Raw genomic sequence first — 23,197 nt, forward strand, 5'->3', positions numbered from 1 at the left:
GAGTGAAGTTGCTTGGATCATGCGGATGGGAACCTTCTTCAATGATTCTCCAAAGATTAGAGTTCACATGATTTAATTGACGCTTAAAGAGGTAAACCCAAGAATCAAAGTCCTCATTTTTCACAATCTTAGGGGGAGGACCGGCATGATTCAAATGAGTGGAAGGAACCAGTCCACCATAAACAAGTGGTGGTTCCACATGAGCAAAGATGTCGGTGCCATTTTTACCACTAGAAGAAGGAGCCTTTTCACTACTAGCTTCCCCCTTGTCGGAGATAGCATCCGTCACCTTGTCGGTGGGATCACCCACTTTCAACGGTGCGGTGGATAGTTTAAGCCCTTCAAGGAATTTAGTAAACATGCTTTCAACCTCGGTCGTCATGGAGGTTTTCAATGTCTCCAAGGCCACATTGAACTCCTCACAAGAGACCGAGGTTCCCCCATCGCCCGTAGACGAGATCGGATTCACACCGGAGTGTTCCTCCACACCGTCTACGGTATCGACCATACTCTTCGGACGGCAAAGTCCTTAACAAAGAGACAAGGCCCTAATACCAATTGAAAGGATCGATATAGTTGACTAGAGGGGGGGGGTGAATAGCCAACTAACAATTTTTAGCTTTTCTTTACCAAATTAAACTTTGCATCAAAGTAGGTTGTCTAGATATGCAACTAGGTGAGCAACCTATATGATGCAACACACACAAGCACACAAGCAAGCAAGGAAAGTAACACAAGTAAGCTTGCAAAAAGTAAAGGGACGAGATGACCAAAAGTGGAGCCGGTGAAGACGAGGATGTGTTACTGAAGTTCCTTCCTTTTGAGGGGAAGTACGTCTCCGTTGGAGTGGTGTGGAGGCACAATGCTCCCCAAGAAGCCACTAGGGCCACCGTATACTCCTCACGCCCTCACACAATGCGAGATGCCGCGATTCCACTATTGGTTCCCTTGAAGGCGGCGACCGAACCTTTACAAACAAGGTTGGGGCTCTCTCTACAACTTAATTGGAGGCTCCCAACGAAACCACGAAGCTTCACCACAATGGAATATGGCTCTGAGGTGACCTCAACCGTCTAGGGTGCTCAAACACCCAAGAGTAACAAAATCCACACAAGAAAGTATGGGGGAAGCAAATATCCTTTGGAGGAAGTGTAGATCTAGGTATCCTCCTTCAATCCCTAGCAAATCAACAAGTTTGAGTGGCTAGAGAGAGAGATCGGGCAAGAGAGCTTGAGGTGCATTAATGGTGGAGTGAGAGAGGTCAAAGGCGAGAGTGGTAGGTGGGAGAAGCACCCTTATATAGCAACCCTAAATTCCAGCAGTTACTGCGTTTTTTGCACTGCACCTGTACAATCGGTCCTTGTCCCGGTACAACCAGGACTCACGGTGTATCTGCAGAACCCTACCAGGCGGTACAACCGGGCCAGCAGGCGGTAGTACCGGTTAAGAAAATAACCGGACTAACCGCCTAGCCACCGCACAACTATCGCATCAAAACAGAAGCTTGACCGGTACTTGGGTGGTGCATGGCCGGAACAACCGCATGGCCTTGAGCTCTTGGGAGGCTAAGTTCTGAGCGGAAGAACCGCTCAGACCACCGGTGGTACCGGTCATCAAGGAACGACCGGACCAACCGGGCCACTACCGCCCGAGAACCGCATCAAACCAGAGCCTTGAGCGGTACTTGGGCGGTGCATGGACGGAACCACCACCCTAGCTTTTGCAGAGCATGGTGGCGGTACCACCGCCCGGAAGCAGCAGTACAACCGCTCGATCAAAGCTGGTGAGCGTCAAGAACCAGCGGTACAACCGCTCCAGAGAGCGGTACAACCGCTGGGAGGTAACAGTGAGCAGAAGAAGATAAGAGAAGAGATAAGGGAAACTCTCTCTCTCACACCTAAGAAAGACAAAGGGGGGGGAGAGGAAGGTGTACGTGAATAGATCCCCCCCAGTTCTTTCTAATGAGGATTCCCTCTTGATAGTACGGGTTCCCTACGACCAAAGAGATAAAAAGCATAGAGGGCTCCGTCTTCGATATTTTCCTAAGAGAGATAATAGCTTTCCGATGTAGGCCTAAGAATCGGGAACCTGAAACATTTAGCACAAGATTAGACCAACAAAGGGTTGTCATCATCATCCAAAACATAAAGTGGGGAAATGACCTTTCATCGAGGATGTCCACTGTCCTGCTCCTCAGCTGGAGGATCAAAATCGCGATAAGGATCCTGGATTTTGTGAGGATCCAAATATATATATATATATAGAATTTGATGATGGGGTATTCTATCAGGCGAGCCTTGACGGTTCGGAAGTGGCCATTATCGCTGACTACCCTCGCCTTTACCCATTCTGCATCGTGAGTATCCAGAGGCTTCCTAAGAAGAGATCCTCATTTATATCCTTTCCTGTTGTACTAATCCGGATTTCATCAGGATCGGCGTTCCAAGGACCGTAACTCTTCGAGGACGTCCCCTGCACAAGGCCGTTGCTCAAAACGAAAAGGAGCTGGGAGTACTGCGGAGGCTTCACAGTCTTCCAAGAGGTATTTGTACTTAATGCATGCCTAGTGTCGGCGTTCTAGGAACGGGGGTCCCCAGACTTGCCTGCCTGCGGCCTGCGGCGTGGGGGCCCAGCGCGGCCCATCTTCATCAACGCAAGCTCAAGACCCTCACGAGGGGCCAAGCCTCGTGGGGAGGACGACAGGAAGCTTCCTCAGAGGCAGCCTCATCAGGCAGGCTCGCGAGGAGGCGGAGAGATCAAGGCAGGGGTATCTCGCGAGGATCCCGTGACGCAAGCCATGACGATCAAGGCCAGGTGGGCGCCAGGCGGGCGCCGGCCTGCACGGGGTCCTTGTTTCCCCTTTGGTACAAAGGGGGCAGTCATAGGCCAAGGCATCAGGCAAAGGTTGCCATTCCGGTGCAACGAGACCAAGACCAGCCGGACGGCAGGACGGAGGTCACCGTGGAGCCCGAGACGGGGTCATCACCAGTGCTTTTGGCAGCCGAAGACCACCTTTGGTCAGGATAACTTGTACTAGATGTTCCCCTTCAAAATGGCCAATTGTTGGCGCCCTTCCCGCTCAATTATTCGGCAAGAGGCCCGGGGCCTTTATAAATAGAGCTAGCCTCCACAAAGGAAGGGGGGACACCCAGAAGAAAGAGAGGCGACGGAACTCACCCTAGCAGTTCATCGCACCAGCTCAAGAACACCTCTCGCGAGGCCGTTCTTCCCTTGTACTATTTATCATCAGCCCCTGAGGCAATCCACCACACCACACACTGGAGTAGGGTATTACACCACAACGGTGGCCCGAACCAGTATAAACCTCGTGTCTCTTGTGTTGTTCATCATTTTCATCTTAGTTTGCACGAGAGGATCGGATGAAGATCGGTAGGGGAGAGATCTCCGCGCGCACCCCAGTGTTCGAACCTCAAGGGTCCGCCGGAACCTGAAATCTGACATTTGGCGTGCCAGGTAGGGGTGCGCCGGAGTCCTCCCTCCTGATGACCCGCTCTCCCTCGACATCGCATCCTGCCTTCATGGCGGACAACGCGCCGCCCGCTCCAGCAACGGATGCCGACACTGGGGCCAGGGGGCTCCGGGCCTTGGCCTCCGCCTTGCGATAGGTGCAGTGGCCGCGCAAGTTCAGGCCCGAGATGCCGCCGCGCTACGATGGCGAGACAAACCCGATGATTTTCCTGCTGGCATACGAGGAGGCCGTCCTTGGAGCCGGGGGCAACGATCGTGTGATGGCCAACTAGTTACCCATGGCCCTCATCGGCATCCCGCGCGCGTGGCTCCTCCACCTACCGACGGCCTCTGTCACCTCCTGGGAGGAGCTGCGCGACCTCTTCCTCGCCCGTTTCGCCGCTCCAGCGCCGCCCGTCGTCGCAGCTCTCCTAGGTGTCTCCCAGGCACCACCCTCGAGCCATCACATCAAGCCATTCACCCGCCAGATCAGCACCGCCTCCAAGCGCTGAGAAGCCCCCCCGGGCTGGGTGGCGCCCGAGGCCGATCTAACCTTCGACTCGGAGGACCACCACATCAACCCCATTGGTTCGGGCGTGCTCCCGATGCTGTGCACCCCCACCATCTGCCAAGTGGCCATCACCAGGACCCTCATCGACGGTGGTGCCGGCCTCAACGTGCTCTCGGTGGAGGCCTTCAGCCTCCTCCACGTGCCGCTGGAGCGGCTCCAACCCAGCAGGCCTTTCTTGGGCGTCGGAACCGGTTCCACCGCCTCCTTGGGGCAGATCCGCCTCCCAGTGACCTTTGGCACCTGCGACAACTTCCGCACGGAGCTGATCGACTTCGACATCGCCCCCATCGGCCTCCCCTACAATGCCATCCTCGGCTATCGGGCCATGGCTCAGTTCATGACAGCAACTCACCCGGCGTACAACCTCATGAAGATGCCTGGGAGCAGCGGCGTCCTCACCATGTCAGGAGACACAAGGGATGCGCTGCAGGTGCTCCAGCTTGTTTTCAGGGCGGCCGCGGTGGCGCAGCCCACTGGCACCGACGCCCTTGAGCCCAAGGGGGCTGCACCGAGTAAAAAGAAGCAACTGTTCACCCAAGACAAGGCAGAAACCAAGTAGGTACCAATCGACGAGGACGGGTCTGCTAGCTCCACCTTCACCATAGGGGCCAACCTCGAGCCCGAGCAAGAGAAAGCCTTGATCGGTTTCCTGCGTGCGAGCAAGAAGGTGTTTGCATGGGAACCCGATCAGTTAGCAGGGGTCCCAAGGGAAGTGATTGAGCATCACCTCAACGTGTGCCCCAATGTGCGCCCCGTGAAGCAGAAGGCAAGGCGGCAGTCTACTGAGAAACAAGCTTTCATCGTTCAAGAGACCCGGAAGCTAGAGGCAGCAGGAGTTATCCGCGAGGTCCGCTACCCTGATTGGCTGGCTAATCCGGTCGTTGTGCCAAAAAAGGGAGGAAAGGAGCGCATGTGCGTCGACTTCACCAACCTCAACAAGGCCTGCCCGCAGGATCCATTTCTGCTCCCCTGCATTGACCAGATAGTCGACTCCACCGCAGAGTGTGACCTATTGTGCTTCCTAGATGCCTTCTCGGGCTATCACCAGATCAAGATGGCGGTAGAAGACGTGGAGAAGACGGCCTTCCTGACCCCGTGTGGAGTGTACTGCTATACGTGCATGCCGTTTGGGTTGCGCAATGCAGGCGCGACCTTTCAGCGGCTGATGCACATCGCCTTAGGCCGGCAGCTCGGGAGGAACGCAGAAGCTTACGTCGATGACATTGTGGTGAAGTCTTGTGAGGCAAGGACCCTGATACAGGACCTAGAAGAAACCTTCGTGAGCCTCAACGAAGTGGACCTACGGCTCAACCCGGAGAAGTGCGTGTTTGGAATCCCCTCAGGCAAGCTCCTGGGTTTCCTCGTATCCCACAGGGGCATTGAGGCCAACCCGGAGAAGGTCAAGGCAGTCGAAGACGTGAGCCCGCCAAGGACCCTCAGAGAAATGCAGAAGCTGACTGGGCGTGTAACTGCGCTGGGGCGTTTCATCTCCAAGATGGGGGAACGAGCGCTGCCCTTCTTCAAGCTGATGAAGAAAAAGGGCCCCTTCGAATGGACTGAAGAGGCCGACAAGGCATTCCAAGACCTCAAGAGGTACCTTACCAGTCCACCAGTAATGGTAGCTCCGCGCCCTCGGGAGCCCCTGGTGCTCTACCTTGCGGCCACCCCCTACTCCGCTAGCGCAGCCCTGGTAGCGGTCAGGGAGGAGCGATGTGCCGCATCAACCGTCTGAACTGAAGTGAAGCAGAGCCAGGAGGGCCTCGCGAAGGCCGCAACTGCAGCCGGAAAGGAACAGCCGTGGCAGGAGAACGCACCTGGAGCAGGAGAGGCCCCTTCAGGCGACCAAGCACTGGGAGCTCTGTCGTCTCAAGAGACGCCTCGACCTCTGGAGGATGCAAGCAGTGCCAGCACCCTCAACCTCGTCGAGCACCCCATGTATTTCGTCAGCATAGTGCTACGGGACGCGAGGGCACGGTACCCCATGCCTCAAAAGCTCCTCCTCACGCTATTGGTGGCCTCACGCAAGCTGCGACACTACTTCCAAGGCCACCCCATCAAGGTCATCTCGGCATACCCCTTGGAGAGGGTACTCAGGAGGCCCAACTTAGCTGGAAGGGTTGCTGAATGGAACATCGAGCTACAGGCATTTCAGCTAGAATTCAGTACGACCAGAGTCATCAAGGGAGCCACGCTAGCGGATTTTGTGGCAGAATGGGCAGAAGCGCCGGGTCTCGAGGCAGGCGAAGACCGATCACTTTCCCCAGGAAGTGAAGCACCGGATGACTGGGTCATGTACTTTGATGGGGTGTTCTCCTGGCACGGTGCGGGAGCTGGCGTAGTGCTTGTATCCCCTACCCAGGACAAACTCTACTACGCCGTGCAACTTTGCTTCCAGCATGGAGAAAAGGTCTCCAACAACATAGCGGAGTACGAAGGCCTAATAGCAGGCTTGAAGGCCGCAACTGCCTTAGGGGTGAAGCGCCTCATCATCAAGGGCGATTTGCAGCTCCTCGTCAACTTCTCCAACGAGATATATGAGCCAAAGGATGAGCACATGGAAGCCTACCTCGCTGAGGTCCGCAAGATGGACAAACAGTTCTGGGGACTGGAGTTGCAGCATGTGCCTCGCGGCACCAATCAGGAGGCTGACGACATTGCCAAGAGGGCATCTAGGCGGCTGCCTCAGGAGCCCGGCGTCTTTGAGGAGCGGCTCTTCCAACCCTCGGCGGTGCCGTCGCTGTCGAGCACGGCACAACCAAGGGAGGAGCTCCCTCAGCTGCCTACCTCAGGAGCCCCGGTCTGTGGCCCAGCCTCAGGGGCACGTCTGCTCCTGGTGTTAGAGCCTCAGGAAGGGTGTTGGATCTCGGAGCTCAAGAACTACCTGATGCAAGGGACTCTGCCGGAGAATGAGGAGGAGGCGGAGCGTGTGGCGCGGCAGGCCACGGCTTATTGCATTCAGGATGGCGAGCTCTACAGGAAGCGACCAAATGACATGTCCCTACGCTGCATCTCCCGAGAGTAAGGGAAGGAGCTACTGGCGGACATACACGGCGGAGACTGCGGGCACCACTCGTCGTCACGGACCCTCATCGGCAAGGCGTTCCGTATTGGATTCTATTGGCCCATGGCACTCAATGACGCTGTTGAGCTTGTGAGGGCTTACGAGGCCTACCAGTTTCACGCTAAGCAGATCCATCAGCCTGCGGGGGGTCTACAGACTATACCCCTCTCATGGCCGTTCGCAGTTTGGGGGCTTGACATTCTGGGCCCGTTTCCTCAGGCGCCAGGGGGCTATCACTACCTCTACGTCACCGTGGACAAATTCACCAAGTGGGCTGAGGTGGAAGCCGTCCGCACAATCCCGGCAGGCTCAGCGGTCAAATTCATCAAGGGCCTCGTGAGCCGATTTGGGGTGCCCAACCGCATCATCACCGACAACGGTTCGCAATTCACCAGTAATCTCTTCAAAACGTACTGTGCTAACCTTGGAACGTAGATATGCTATGCTTCGGTAGCACACCCCCGGAGCAACGGCCAGGCCGAGCGGGCCAACACGGAGGTCCTTAGGGGCCTCAAAGCCAGGACCTTCAAGAAGAAGCTGGAGGCCTGCAGCAGGGGCTGGTACGACGAGCTCCAGTCCGTGTTGTGGTCAATCCGCACAACTGCGACCAAACCGACTGGCGAGACCCCGTTCTTCCTTGTCTATGGAGCAGAGGCTGTCCTCCCTCACGAGGTCATGCATCGCTCCGCATGGGTCCTAGCGTTCGACGAGACGCAGCAGGACGCCATGCGGGGGACGGATCTCATGCTGGGGGAGGAACGCCGTCGGGAAGCCGCACTGCGAGTGGCAAGGTACCAATAGGCGCTACGACGATACCACTGCCACAACATCCGCCCCAGGACCCTTGAGGTAGGGGATCTCATGCTCAGACGGGTTCTCTCCAGGGAGGGGCTGCACAAGCTCTCTCCCATGTGGGAGGGCCCGTTCAAGGTTGTTCATGTTTCCAGGCCTGGCTCCGCGCGCCTGGAGACCCCGAAGGGAGTACCCATCTAGAACGCATGGAACATTCAACATCTCCGGAGGTTTTACCCCTGAGCGAGGCCCAGTGCCAAGGAAAGGCCCGGTGCCTGTGAAGAAGGCAAATGCCTATGAAGCTGCGTTTTGGAAAAGGCCCAGTGCCCGTGAAGAAGGCAAATGCCTGTGAAGCTGCGTTTTGGAAAAGGCCCAGTGCCTGTGAAGAAGGCAAATGCCTGTGAAGCTGCGTTTTGGAAAAGGCCCGGTGCCTGTGAAAAAGGCAAATGCCTGTGAAGCTGCCGCGTTTCGAGAAAGGCCCGGTGCCTGTGAAGAAGGCCAATGCCTGTGAAGCTCGCCGCCCGTGACACTCTCACGTAATAATGAGTGGGGCTGTACACGCCCCCGAGTCTCTGGAGTGCCGCCCTTGGGCCTCGGGGGCTCCCGCCCACGCCCAGTGGCAGCACTTAGCTCCACGCTGGTGAGAAGACGTCGAAGACTAGAATAGGTGCCAGACGCGGCTTTTTCATTTGCTTTCTGCAGTTGGCGTGTTTATTTCCGTTTGAAGTCTTATTGGAGTTGTTGGCGTTCCTGGCTTGTGACTCTTTGTCTTTCTTGCTCGCTCGCCTCGTTTTCTCTCGCACAAGTCTCGCGAGGGATGTTCGCGGGCGCCTCGCGAGCGTCTTCTGCCCCGATCGTCTGGAGCTTTCCTGTCCGGGTCCTCTGCGGGAGCACCCCTCCCAGTCCATGCCTCATGGGCATCGTGACACAAACGCAGGACCTAGGCTGATCGCCCTCGCTGCCGGGACCAAAGGTTACCCCTCTAACTAATCCTTATAGGGCATGAAGCGCATGGCGAGGCCTCAGCCTCTGGAGGCGAGTGCCGTGTCAAGCTCCACCAAGCTCAAATGACTCCTGTACATGGACACGCAACATGGAAACATAGCGCAGAGATGGCAAAAGCAACGCGACACTTGACAGCAACAGTTCTAACACGCCCCCACGGGGCCCTGTACCACCTTCGTCTAAAGCAGGAAAGGAAGGAAACAAAATGGACACGACCTGTCCAACACCAACCTACAGCAAAAGCTCGAGCCGCTCCTGGGGGTCAGGCGGACGCCTCCTCAAGCTTCACCAGGGAGCGGCGGTGGGTGGACCCGCCGCCTTCATCCAGGCGGGCGCGACAGCGCGGGGGCTGGTCGCGGCCACCGCTGGAGGAGCTGCTGCCTGAGGAAGAGTCGCCGAAACTTGGCGAACCCCGAGCACCGCCGCCTGTACGCCAGTCGCCATCTTCATCCTGGTCGGTGCCGGGGCTGGGCAGGCGGCCGCGGTCGTCATCTTCAGGGCAGCACCCGGCACGGCGACCATCTTCCACAAACACCCTCACGTAGAGGCTGGCGTCGCCATCAAACTTGAAGTACAGGGTACACCACCGGCCCAGGCCGTGCGCGCGGGCAAATGTTTGCCAGCCACATTTCAGGGCCCCGTTCCCAGAGACGGAGACCTCCAGCGAAGCCCAGGAGGCCCTGCTGCAGCAGCCGTCTGCCTGGAGCCAGAAGCCGCACCGAGCGCTGGCCGGCAGTTCATCTACGAAGAAACGTGGGAGCTGGAGCCGGGTGCTGGATGGGTCCGCCGACCACACGATGAACTCCGGCAGCACCTCCACAGAGCGGAAGCGTGGTCTAGGGGGCGCACACCCATGGCGTGCCCCCCGTCGGCAACCGGGCGCTCACCACCACGCAGGGAACTGTGTCCATGACCGCGGGAGGCTACCACGGGGACCGTGGTGTACTTGCGAGGGCGGCCTCGGTCACGCTTGGTCGGGGGAGGATCAGGCCCTGCCCGGGGGGCCTTTCCTTTCTCCGCAGTCGAGAATCTCTTTGGGGCCATGGGGACGGTGATTAGCCAAGAAGAAGAAAAGGAGCAGCAAGAAGGGATGGACTGAAGGGGCTCGCCCAGCCCCGTACTTATAGCTGGAGGAGGCCAACCACCGAGCACCACGATCGCAGGTAATCTTGACCGGTTTCTCTGCATGCAGGGACTTGTCAGGTCGTGCGGTCGCCGAGGTGTCGTGGGAAGCGCATACGCCCACGTCTAGTCAACCTCCACGCAGCGCCCAAGGCCGCAGGCTGTTAGGGCTCGCGGCGCTTCGCGCTTGCCCCTTCGCTTCCCTGCCAGGCCAAGCCCGGGCGAGCCTTGGGCCCAGGGGCTACTGTCGGCGTTTTGGTAATGGGGGTCCCCAGACTTGCCTGCCTGCGGCCTGAAGCGTGGGGGCCTAGCGCGGCCCATCTTCATGAACGCAAGCTCAAGACCCTCGCGGGGGCCAAGCCTCGCGGGGCGAACAACAGGAAGCTTCCTCAGAGGCAGCCTCATCAGGCAGGCTCGCGAGGAGGCGGAGAGATCAAGGCAGGGGTATCTCGCGAGGATCCCGTGATGCAAGCCATGACGATCAAGGCCAGGCGGGCGCCAGGCGGGCGCCGGCCTGCACGGGGTCTTTGTTTCCCCTTTGGTGCAAAGGGGGCAGGCACAGGCCAAGGCATTAGGCAAAGGTTGCCATTCCGGTGCAACGAGACCAAGACCAGCCGGACGGCAGGACGGAGGTCACCGTGGAGCCCGAGACGGCATCATCACCAGTGCTTTTGGCAGCCGAAGACCACCTTTGGTCAGGATAACTTGTACTAGATGTTCCCCTTCAAAATGGCCAATTGTTGGCGCCCTTCCCGCTCAATTATTTGGGGAGAGGCCCAGGGCCTCTATAAATAGAGCTAGCCTCCACAAAGGAAGGGGGGACACCCAGAAGAAAGAGAGGCGACGGAACTCACCATAGTAGTTCATCGCACCAGCTCAAGAACACCTCTCACGAGGTCGTTCTTCCCTTGTACTATTCATCATCAGCCCCTGAGGCAATCCACCACACCACACACTGGAGTAGGGTATTACACCACAACGGTGGCCCGAACCAGTATAAACGTAGTTTCTCTTGTGTTGTTCATCATTTTCATCTTAGTTTGCACGAGAGGATCAGACGAAGATCGATAGGCGAGAGATCTCCGTGCGCACGCCAGTGTTCGAACCTCAAGGGTCTGCCGGAACCCGAAATCCGACACCTAGGCATGAGTCTGGAATGTTTAAGGGTCTCCCCCTTTTTATCTTTTAGGAGGAGTACACGGCAAACGGTGGGAAATCGCCCAGTTAGCCAGATGCCCACTAATCCGGTGCCGAACTCGTCTATTAGGACGCGAGCAAAAGCCGCGCCCGTTTCGCCTCCTCAAGAGGATTCGGATGACGTGTCGGTCACAAATTCCAAAGTGGAGAGCGTGATGAACCACCGTCGCTTGAAGGAGGCCATGCGTACACCGGACTTGTCCGAACAAGAATTCACCGCACTGAATTCGACGGACGCCTATATCCGGGCAGCTTGAGATGGCCTTGCCGGAATTATTCAGCTATTCTCAAAGAAAATACAGGTGAAATTTGACACAATTTAACATGGTCATATGCCCGTAGCGCCCAAGACTTGAAGCAGTTGGCCCAACTGATTGAAGGATTGTTATATCGTCAGCTTCTCACGAAGAATAATAACACATTGTGCAAGGAGCTTGAAGGGTGTCAGACCAAACTAGCTATTGTCACCGCCGAACTGGAGAATTTGAAGAATTCCGGAAAGGCATCAGATGGTAAGCACAACAGTGTCCGGGAACTACGATTCTGCGCCAACAATGATTTTAAAATATGCATTGTTTTGTTTTCAGCGGCAGGATCGACATAGCAGTTGGAAGAAAGGCTAAAGGCTGCTCAGGCGGACAAGGAGCATGTGAAGGGTAAGAAGCCACTGGTCAACGTGTACTAACGCGGACCAGGGATGAGAAGAACAAGCTGCAAGATGCCAACATTAAGCAGGCAGAGGAGCTGAAGGACAAACGAGCCCAACTGGCAGATGCCTTGAAAGAGAACAGAAAGATGAAAGGCGACATATTCAGTATGCCTTTTATCCTTACTTCAGTACAGTCCCCTAATGGGAAGTTTTAACAACTTTTATTTCTGTAGGCGTGCTGACTGGGCGGCCTGAAGAAGAGGTGTCCGGATTTCAAAGCGATCTGCTACAAGAGCTGTCCAAAGTGCATGAACGAGCCCGGAAGGCAATGAGGAACATTGCTAAAGCTCTATGGCCAGCCGATTCTCCTCCAAGAAGTATGGAGGAGCTCGTGAATTTATTCAAAGAAGCTCATCGCCGCTTTGGACTATGGAAGATATCAGCATGCCGAGAAGGTGCACGAGAGGCCTCGGCCACGGTGAAAACACGGTACACCGGACTTTATCCGAATCATATGGCCCGAGTCGGGCCTCGGGGACCAGACAGATAGGAAATTCCTGTTAGCTTAGTATATGACCAAGTAAAGGTAGCCGCCAAGTTTTCTCAGCAGGATTGTAAGCTAGACAACTTATTAGATGGTCTAGAGGAGGAGGAAGTTTTTGAGTCCAAGTAGTAATGTACTTTTATCGACAAACGTATCTCCAGCCGAATTATAAAATGATTGTCATGGCAGACCTTCCACTTTAACCTCCTAAATCCAAAGTTTGGAATGTTTCCGAATGTTGTAGTGGTGGTAAACACCGAAGTATGTTTGGAAACCAGGTAGTCCGGTCATAGTTGCTTGAACAGACAAGTTGTATTCAGGGAGTTATGTTATATTACATTTGATCATAAGAAACATCTTCTAGAGAGAATAGTTCCGTTAAGGGTTCCTTTCCCTGGGCTAGCGTGTGTTGTTGTGCACGCCTGAGTTGTGATGCTAAAAATCACAATACCTTATATTTTTGGGGCTTGTAGCGCAACGACTGCATTTCATCTTTTGTTCACCGACCTATTATTCCCTTAAGAACGCTAGCTTTCGACTTCACACGTCTGAGGTACACGTCCGGATGACCCAGCTGTAACAATCGCAGAGGTGCTCCCTTTATGCCCTAGCCGAACAAACGAGCATAAGCACAGGAGCCAGGCAACCCAGCTTGGCAAAAACTTAAGTCATAAAGGTGCACATAATGGCGAAGAAAAGACATATATGAGAAGACGACGCATATATGCGGTGAGCTTGATGCTCGAAAAATAATAATAAGCTTTTGTGACAAGAAACCCCCAGGTATTGGGGGGTATGTACATTTAAGGATGTATACCCCTTAAGTGTGCGGTTTATCCGAACACGGGCTAGAAATCGTATAAAAACAAAAAGAAGAAAGAGAAAAAAGAGAAAAAGGTAATGAACTGTGATTCCGGACTTAGGCGTAGAATCTTCGGAGTCTGGCAGCGTTCCAAGGGTTCGGCTCTAAGCGATTGTCCGATGCATTATGAAGGCGATAGGCTCCTCCAATGAGAAATTCATCTATGATGAAGGGACCCTCCCATTTGGGCTTGAGCTTGTCCTTTTTCTTCTCCGGTAGGCGTAGAACGAGTTCCCTTACATTGTAAGTCTTGGCCCGCACTTCTCTGCTTTGGTATCTTCAAGCTTGTTGTTGGTAGAATGCTGAGCGAGATTTTGTGACATCGTGCTCCTCCTCCAGGCCGCCTAAGTCATCTTGCCGATCGAGCTCGGCCTCTCTCTCTTCGTACATGCGTACTCGAGTCGAGTCGTGAATAATATCGCAGGGCAAGACAACCTATGCGCTCAGGCTGCAAGTGGGACTGCCTGTGGGCATCCCACCTCATTCCACCTGATCCCACTAAGAATTCGTGGGAAATATCAGATAGCCCACATGTATTAAGCGGGTGGAAGTGGGATCCCACCATCCCACCTAAAAACAATTCATCCCGTGTCCCGCAGTCGCGGCGCTGAACCGCGTGTACGTCCTATCGGAGGCGCTCCCCTTCATCCAGCAGTTCAAGGGCAAGAAGGTGATGGTGAAGTACGGCGGCGCGGCCATGAAGTCGTCGGAGGTGCTGGCGTCGGTGATCCGCGACCTTGTCCTCCTCTCCTACGTTGGCCTGCGCCCCGTGCTCATGCACGACGGAGGTCCGGAGATAAATTTCTGGCTGCACGGCGCGTCGATGTCGAGTTGGTGCTAGTCAGCAAGGTCAACAAGCAGCTCCTCTCCCTCATCAATCTCGCCGGCGCCACCACGTCGGCCTCTGCGGCAAGGATGCGCACCTTCTCACTGCGGCCCCTCCCCCGATGTCGCAGCCCTCGGTTTTGTCGGCGAGGTGATGTGCATAGACCCCTCCGTGCTCCACCCAATCATCGCATCCAGCCACATCCCGGTGATCTCCACCGTGGCCGCCGACGAGACTGGCCTACAACATCAACGCCAAGTCACCGCGGGGGAGATCGCATCTGCCATATGCGTCGAGAAGCTGTTGCTGATCACTGACATGTCCGGCATACTCGCGGACCAGGATGACCCCAGGAGCCTGGTGAGGGAGATTGACATCGCCGGTGTACGGTAGATGGTGACCGAGGGGAAGCTGGGTGGGGGGAATTATACCCAAGGTGGAAAATGCCATGCGCGAGCGTTGGGACTACAGGAGACCTTGCCATCGCGTGAGGATGGGGTAGAGGCTGCGAGGCAGGGGAGGTCGGGAAGGTACTGAGGCGGAATAGGATCTGACGCACCGGCGTCTCGTGGCGGCGGCTGCACCACGGCGCCTCCTCTATTCGTTCCTCTTCCATGCACAAGAGTTGGGACTGGGCTGGTGGATTAAGTGGGATTCCAATGGGCTAATAGGGCTAGCCCACTTAATTTTATTCTTGTCCAATGGGAGCCCATTAGAACCGTTTAAGTGGGATGGGATGGCTAATCCCACTTAGTCCCACTCCCACCTGCAGCCTAACTATGCGCTGTATACCATAAAGAACGGTGTGTATCCGGTCGTGCGATTGGGCGTGGTCTGCAGTCCCCAGAGTTCCGAGTCGAGCTCCTCAACCCAGTGTTTATCTGACTCCTTTAAGGATCGCACTAGTATGGGTTTAATGCCCCTCATTATCAGGCCGTTAGCCCATTTGACTTGACCGTTTGTTTGGGGGTGATAGATGGAGGCATAATCGAGCTTGATGCCCATATTAGCGCACCAGGTTTTTACATCATCGACTGTGAAGTTAGAGCCATTATCGGTGATGATGCTGTGTGGGACACCATAACGGTGTACGACACCAGATATGAAGTCTATCATTGGTGCAGCTTCGGCCGTTTTAACTGGTTTGGCCTCTATCCACTTAGTGAATTTATCTACCATGACCAGCAGGTATTTTTTTCTTATGGCTTCCCCCTTTGAGGTGTCCGACCATGTCAAGCCCCCAGAACGTGAAAGTCCAAGTAATGGAGACTGTTTGTAGGGCGGTAGGCGGCATGTGGCTTTGATTGGCGAAAAGTTGGCATCCTACACAATGTTGGACGAGGTCTTGTGCATCTGCTCGGGCCGTGGGCCAGAAAAACCGGTACGGAAGGCCTTACTTACGAGGGCCCGAGCTGCGGCATGATGGCCGCCAAGACCAGCATGGATTTCAGCCAAGAGCTACCGTCCCTCTTCTTCGGAGATACATCTTTGAAGGACTCTGGTAGTACTTTTCTTGTAGAGTTCTCCTTCATGAACCTTGTAGGCTTTCGAACGACGAACAATGCATCGAGCCTCATTCTGGTCTTCGGGGAGCTCTTGCCTATTAAGGTAGGCCAGGAAGGGTTCGGTCCATGGGGTGATTACTGCCATGATTACATGGGCCAATGGTGTTATTTCGGTGGCCGAGCTCCCGATGATATTGGAATTGTGTTCGGAATCAGGGGGTATGATCAGATCCGGATTGGTATTGCTGCTCTCGTCCTGCCACGCCACTGATGGATTGAAGAGTCTTTCCACAAAGGTATTGGGTGGGACGGGGTCGCGTTTAGCACCCATGGGAGCAAGGGTGTTCATTGCTTGATTACTCTCTCGGGCCACGTGATGAAACTCGAGCCCCTCGAACCGAGCTGATATTTTAAGAATAACATTGGGGTAAGCCGCCATCTTCGGATCTTTGGCATCAAATTCTCCATTTATTTGGGATATTGCAAGGTTTGAATCCCCCGCACCTCCAGGTGTTGTATGCCCATAGAGATAGCCATCCGAAGACCATGCAACAAGGCCTCATATTCGGCTGTGTTATTAGAGTCTGTATACATTATTTGGAGCACATAGTGGACTGTGTCTCCTATGGGGGATGTCAGGACGACACCAGCCCCAAGTCCGGCTAGCATTTTAGAGCCGTCGAAGTGCATCACCCAGTTGTAATATGTGCCATACTCTTTAGGGAGTTCGACCTCTGTCCATTAGGCGACGAAGTCGGCCAACACCTGAGATTTAATGGCTCGGTGCGGATTATATGTTATTTCAAATGGTAAGAGCTCAATGGCCATTTGGCGATCCGGCCGGTGGCGTACCGGTTGGTGATAATATCATTAAGTGGTACTTCGGAAGCCACCGTGATTGAACACTCTTAAAAGTAGTGCCATAGCTTCCGGGATGCCATGTAGACCGCATACGCTATCTTTTGATAATGCGGATATCGGGATTTGCATGGTGTGAGGACCATTGACACATAGTATGTGGGTTTTTGAAGTGGGAATTTATGTCCCTCTTCTTCTCGTTCAACGACGAGCACCACACTCACCACCTGATGTGTTGCAGATATGTACAGTAACATGGGTTTGCCGACGTTTGGTGCAGCTAGGATTGGGTTGCTTGCTAACAAAGCTTTTATTTCTTCCAGTCTGGCTGTTGCAGCATCCGTCCACGCGAAGTGGTCGATGCGTCAGAGTAGGTGATACAATGGCAGCGCCTTTTCTCCTAATCTGGAGATGAAGCGGCTCAAAGCTGCTATGCATCCGACTAGTTTTTGGACCTGTTTGAGGTCTGTTGGTGTAGCCAACTATGATAGGGCTCGGATTTTGGCTGGGTTTGCTCCGATTCGAACCCAAGCAATTTTCTGGCGGGAACGCCGAAAACGCACTTTTCCGGATTGAGCCGTATGTCATATCTTCGGAGGTTGTTGAATGTAAGGCATAAATCATCTACCAATGATTCGACATGCTTAGTTTTAATGACTACATCATTACATATGCCTCAACTGTCTTGCCGAATTGCTTTTCCAGGCATGTTTGAATCATGCATTGGTATGTGGTGCCGGCGTTTTTGAGCCCAAAGGGCATGGTGTTGAAGCAGAAGGGCCCATATGGGGTGATGAATGTCGTCGCGGCTTGGTTGGATTCCTTCATTTTGATTTGATGGTATCCGGAGTATGCGTCGAGGAAGCACAGTGAGTCGTGACCTGCGGTGGCATCAATAATCTGGTCGATGCGAGGTAGTGGGAAGGGATCCTTAGGGCAGGCTTTATTGAGGTCCTTGAAGTCGACACACAGGCGCCAAGATTTATCCTTCTTCAGCACCATGACCAGATTTGCTAGCCAATTCGGATGTTTGATCCCTCTGATAAACCCGGCTTTGAGTAGCTTGGCTAGCTCCTCCCCCATAGCCTGTTGTTTGGGTTTGGAAAATCGCCGCATCGTTTGCTTGACTGGCTTGTATCCCTTAAATATGTTGAGACTATGTTTGACCAGCACGCGTGGGATTCCCAGCATATCCGAGGGGTCACTGGTGCATGTCGGTCCTAAACAAACGGTTTTTAACCCCTTTTTGGGACGGCATTTGGAACCGTCGCCAAGTGAGTGTGTGCGATAGGGTGTCCTTCCCACACAACCCAGAAATCATCGGGGATAGGCCCTCCTGGGACCCAGGCTGGGGCCGTGTGTGATCGGGCGAGGCATCGAAACCCAATCATTTTCGTAGGTATGTACATCCCACATGGTAATCCGAGAAAATCATTTCCGTAGGTATGTACATCCCACACGGTAATCCGAGAAAATCATTTCCATAGGTATGTACATCTCACATGGTAATCCGAGAAAATCATTTCCGTAGGTATGTACATCCCACACGGTAATCCGAGAAAATCATTTCCGTAGGTATGTACATCCCACACGGTGAATCCCAGAAAAACATTTCCGTTCGTATGTATATCACACACAGTCAATCCAAGGAATACCTTTTCATTCTTATGTACATCCCACACAGTGAATCTAGGGAAAACGTTTCCGTTCGGACGTACATCCCACACAGTTTTGATGGGTAGGCTCGTGTTTGAACGGTGTAACTATCACACACGGTCTTCCTTGGTTAACCGTTTGCTTTTATCAACTATATCACACACGATTTGATGAATAAAACTGTGTGGCATTGGGCTATCCATCGCAAGCACTTTTACTGCTAGAACCATTTGCAAAGATCCATGACACATTTAGCAGGTTTATTAGTTTACAATTAATAGTTCCAGTATTACGCAAATTCACATTTCATATCGAACAACTGTTTGCCAATTTCATATCAGGCACATAAATATATTATAACATCACAGTACGGTAGCTACATGAAAACAACACAATACAACATATAGCTAGTTCAACTTCATAAGAACAATATATTCATTTCCCTAATCAAGATCATCCAGGCTCGTCTTATCCACCTCTTCTTTCAGTTCAGTAAGAACCCGTTTTGCACGGGCCAACTGGGAAAGTGCCTCCTCCTTCGCCAACACCATCTTAGCAAAGTCTTATTTTAAAAAATCTGAGCTCATTCTCCATCTTCAACTTTTTATCCCGCATCTTGAAATATTCTTCAGCATTGACAAGACTTTCTCTAAGCCTACGTGTGTTCTCTTCCTCATACATGCTCCAGAGCTTCATTAGGCACATCTTCAAAGACTATGGCCACTCTTGATCAACCCACTCCAAGTAAGAACACTTCCGTTCATCCTATAATATTTAAAACTAGATCAGTAACAATTGTAGGGGAAATGGGTTTATAGCAACATAGAAAATCACCAATGCTTATTTTGAAAAACTGAAGAAACATGTTAATTATGACATATCTTCTCAAAAAGATCAATGTGTAAATGAAATAATTGGTACTGAGACAACAACCAAATTCTGGAACATCAGAAGCTATAATTAACTACAACGACGCTACAAGTTCTTACTCATGTACAATAAATAACAAATTGAACATTTTATGAGGAAGGTAAATATAACTGCAACAGCATAGCGACAGTGTTTGGATGACATCAAATTGATACTAACAGGTGTGTACATGCACAAATTTAGTAACATAGAAGTAATAGCACTAAGGCCGTCCACTATGTATGCCAAAACTGGGGTAAAGACAACTGTTCCTACATCTCGCACCGGTGCCCTACACTGGCGAGCCGATGCAGCGGCAAAAAATCAGGGACCCAGACTCCGGAGCACGTAGTTGCTTCGATGCCCAGTTCCTTCATGCCATAAAGATTTAGTATTTTACTGCTTGGCTGCTCGGATGTGTGGACCAAAGTTGGCTGCACAAACTGCTAAAGCGGTGCCAAATAATTTTCTAATGGCACCGCTGATGAGATGGCAAAAATTTAAGATACTAGGTACATACTTTGACACTGTCTTAGGATGCGTTTGGTTGAAGGTGTGGTATGAATGGGTTGGAACCGTGACAGTGTCTGAATCACACCTAACAAATGATTTGTAACAACGAAAGAGGGTCTAACCTTATCTGCACATGCCATAAACTTCCTCCCACTGTCCACGGAATCAAACGCAACTAGCTTCACGCATGGAGATTGATGGTGACAACGAGCAGATAGATTTTCAGCCACCCTTCTCCATTCGTTGCCACTGATGGTCTTGGGAAGCTACAAGAGGAAGAAACGACTCAAATCGACCTCCGGGTAAAAATCCTTCATTCCAAGTCATAGCCCGAGAGAGAGAAGAGAGGCATACCCAGCTGGTGAAGGAGTAGTCGCCGGAGGAGGAACCGCTGGAGATGTCTTTGAAGAAGACCATGGCGACCCCGACGGTAGGATGCGAGACGGCGAGAGCAAGGAAGCGACTATAGCTTAGCAAGGAATGAAGGAAGGAGGAAATAAGGGAATGTTTACTAATAAGCTTAAGATCATTAACGGTTCTACTCATATAATCACCCAAGTGGTCAAGCATGTAAGCATTACGTTTCAATTATCTACTAACATAAGCATTGAAATTTTCTTGTTTAACAATAAAATTATCAAACTCATACAAGCATTGACTAGCAGACTTATTATGAGGAATATCACCTTCATCAAATCTATGGAGAGAGTTTACCTCTACTACCTGTGTCGGGTTATCAAGACCATGTATTTCTTCAATAGGCGGTAAATTTTTAACATCTTCAGCTCTAATACCTTTTTCTTTCATAGATTTCTTTGCCTCTTGCATATCTTCAGGACTGAGAAATAGAAGTTTTCTTCGGAGTTGGTTCAGGAAGTGTCCAATCATTATCATTACTCAATATATTATTCAATAGCAATTCAGCTTGCTCAACAGTTCTTTGCGAGAAAACACAACCAGCACAACCATCCAGGTGGCCTCTAGAAGAATCGGTTAGTCCATTATAAAAGAAATCAAGTATTTCATTTTTCTTGAGAGGATGATCAGGCAAAAGCATTAAGTAATTGGAGAAGCCCCCCAAGCTTGTGGGAGACTCTCTTCTTCAATTTTCACAAAGTTAAATATTTCCTTTAAAGCAGCTTCTTTCTTATGAGTAGGGAAATATTTTTGAGTGTAGCGACCCGACCTCAGACGGTCAAGTCTCTGTGTATCTGTGCCATCCCTGGATCGGTATGCTGGCACACACAGTACATTAATGTATATATCAAAGTGCAATCACATGTATAAATAACGTAAAACTGATATATACCTCATAAGTCTCAGCGGAAACAAACAATCGGGTGTGGAGTCCCATCAACGCCATCGGCAGGTTGAGTGTAGACCGTAACCCAATCAACGAAACTCACTCATCGTATAAAATCCTGCAACATGATACATTGCAGCCGTGTAGGTCAGTACATTGAATGTACCGGCAAGATCACTGTAAGAAAAACAGATGATAAACTATACTACATGCAATATGGCTTTGTGGCTCTGGGTCTGAGTTTATTTTGCATAAAAGCTGGTTTTATTTTTCGCTACATCAAAGGAATATCAGGAGTCTATACTACAGAATTTCCTATCATGACATGGTTCCGCCAACCGATGTCTCATCACCCAGATCATCATAAGTTGCCCACAATTAAATTATCAGTCCGGTGTTGAGAGATCCGAGATAGATCCAAGTCCAGATGCTCAAATTGTCCATAACCGGGGACACGGCTAATCGATTAGGTTTAAACCCTCTGTAAAGGTTTGTACACTTTACCCACAAGATTCGATCCCTCTTTTTACGTTCTCGCACTTCAGGGTGTTTGGGAACAAGACGACCGAAACATGGTCTTCCGAAGAGTTCCCCTGACCACTATCCAGTGCTCATCCAATCCTACCGTCGTTCTACATCTGCTAGCACCGTCCCAGCCAGAGTCACAACTAAGGTCAACCAAGCCAGAGCCCATAGTGGCTTGCGGTTGCACAGAGCTTTCGGGCATGAAGTATTCTTCCATCTCTTTGAGTCTGGGTGAAGCTTTCCGCAAGATGTCATGGCACTTCTCCATGCATCTCGGCCATCCACTGGTTGCTCCAGGATGCCCATCAACCGTCCTTCACCCAGTAGTGTGTATTGAATTCTTGTCTCGAGTCTCGAAATCTTGAAGTCTTGAAGTCCTGATGATGCAGTCCTTGCCGATGCCATCATGAATTTGTCTTCATTGACGTAGATTCCTCCATTATCATACCACTCCCGAGCATTCATACCAACCCCGTCTACTATAGCGTAGCATTTAAACTACATAACATCCTGGGCTTGATAATAGGGAGATGGGTTTCTACCTCATGCAATCTACTCAACTACAAGGTTCAATAACACTACAGGAGGGATTGTTGAAAGGGTGCTACTACATGCAAACAAAACATAGGTATGAAAAACATGGTCAAAGTGAACTTGCCTGGTAAGTTGATGAAGATAAATACGCTATCATAATAATGACTTGGTAGAACTATTCGTCACTCCGTTGAAATCTATATAATCAGACATTGTATTCACAGAAGCAATAATCCTAGCAAACAATACTAGCAATCAAAAAGCAATAAACAAAACAATAATGAAGCCAAAAAAACAAATTGAATTCCAAAGAAAACTTCAAGAAAACAAAGAAGAAACCAACTCACACAATGACAATCAATACTCTCATAACATACTAAATTACTTTAATAACTTTTCTACAGCAAAGAAAATAAAATTCTAATTAAACAACATAAAATAATTTACTAAAACATTTACTAGCAAAAGAACTAGTATAACAACTAGTATAACTATCTAGTTAAGACTATAACAACTATAACAACTAGCAAAACACTAAGACAATAGAAAACAAATACTAAAATAATTATGAAAACTAATTTAGTTCTAAATATAGAATCAATAACAACATATATTGAAGTGGCAAAAAAATTATTTTAAAACTAATAAAACTATTTTTATCCACTACCACTATGAACTGAACAAACAAATGCTAAAACAGTAACTAAACACTAATAAATAAATACAAAAATTTATCTACTGTAGTCTAACAGAAACATATGACAACATGTAAAAATCTACAAAAGAATTAACTAAAAATAATAAGAAACACTAATTGTATGACTAAAACAACTACATAAGAAAAACAATACTGCTTTCGCAATAAACCTAATTTAAAATCAACTAAAAATAAATAACTAAATGCTTCTGGATGGACAATACAACAACAAAACAACAGCAAAAAGAATCAATCAAAAATCTATTTTAGAATTCAAACTAGAGCCAAAATAGTATTTGAAGCATATTTGAAATAATTCAAATTTAGACTACTCAAATTTGAAAACTAAGTACGCAAACTGAAACTTAAACAAATTTGTGACACAGTGCAAAAAGAATCACTCAATTTGGATGTAAAACATAAAAGTTATAAGTAAAGTAAAATCAAAACTGTTTCTGTAAATTAAAACAGAAAACAATAAAACAGAAGCGCTACAAATTGGCCACTGCTAAGTGGCGGCTTCTGACTAGCTACAGGCGTGCGCTGCGAGAGCTAAACTGGCGGATGGCCACTGTTTAAGAAAAACGGTACACGGCGCAA

General features: G+C 51.0%; 1 pseudogene; it reads left to right on the plus strand.

The window, feature by feature from the left end:
* Positions 1–1,695: 1,695 nt before the first annotated feature.
* LOC125506900 lies at positions 1,696–14,634 on the plus strand (annotated as a pseudogene).
* The last annotated feature ends 8,563 nt before the right edge of the window (positions 14,635–23,197 follow it).

The sequence above is a fragment of the Triticum urartu genome, chromosome 5, assembly GCF_003073215.2.
Source record: "Triticum urartu cultivar G1812 chromosome 5, Tu2.1, whole genome shotgun sequence".
NCBI classification, from domain to species: domain Eukaryota; kingdom Viridiplantae; phylum Streptophyta; class Magnoliopsida; order Poales; family Poaceae; genus Triticum; species Triticum urartu.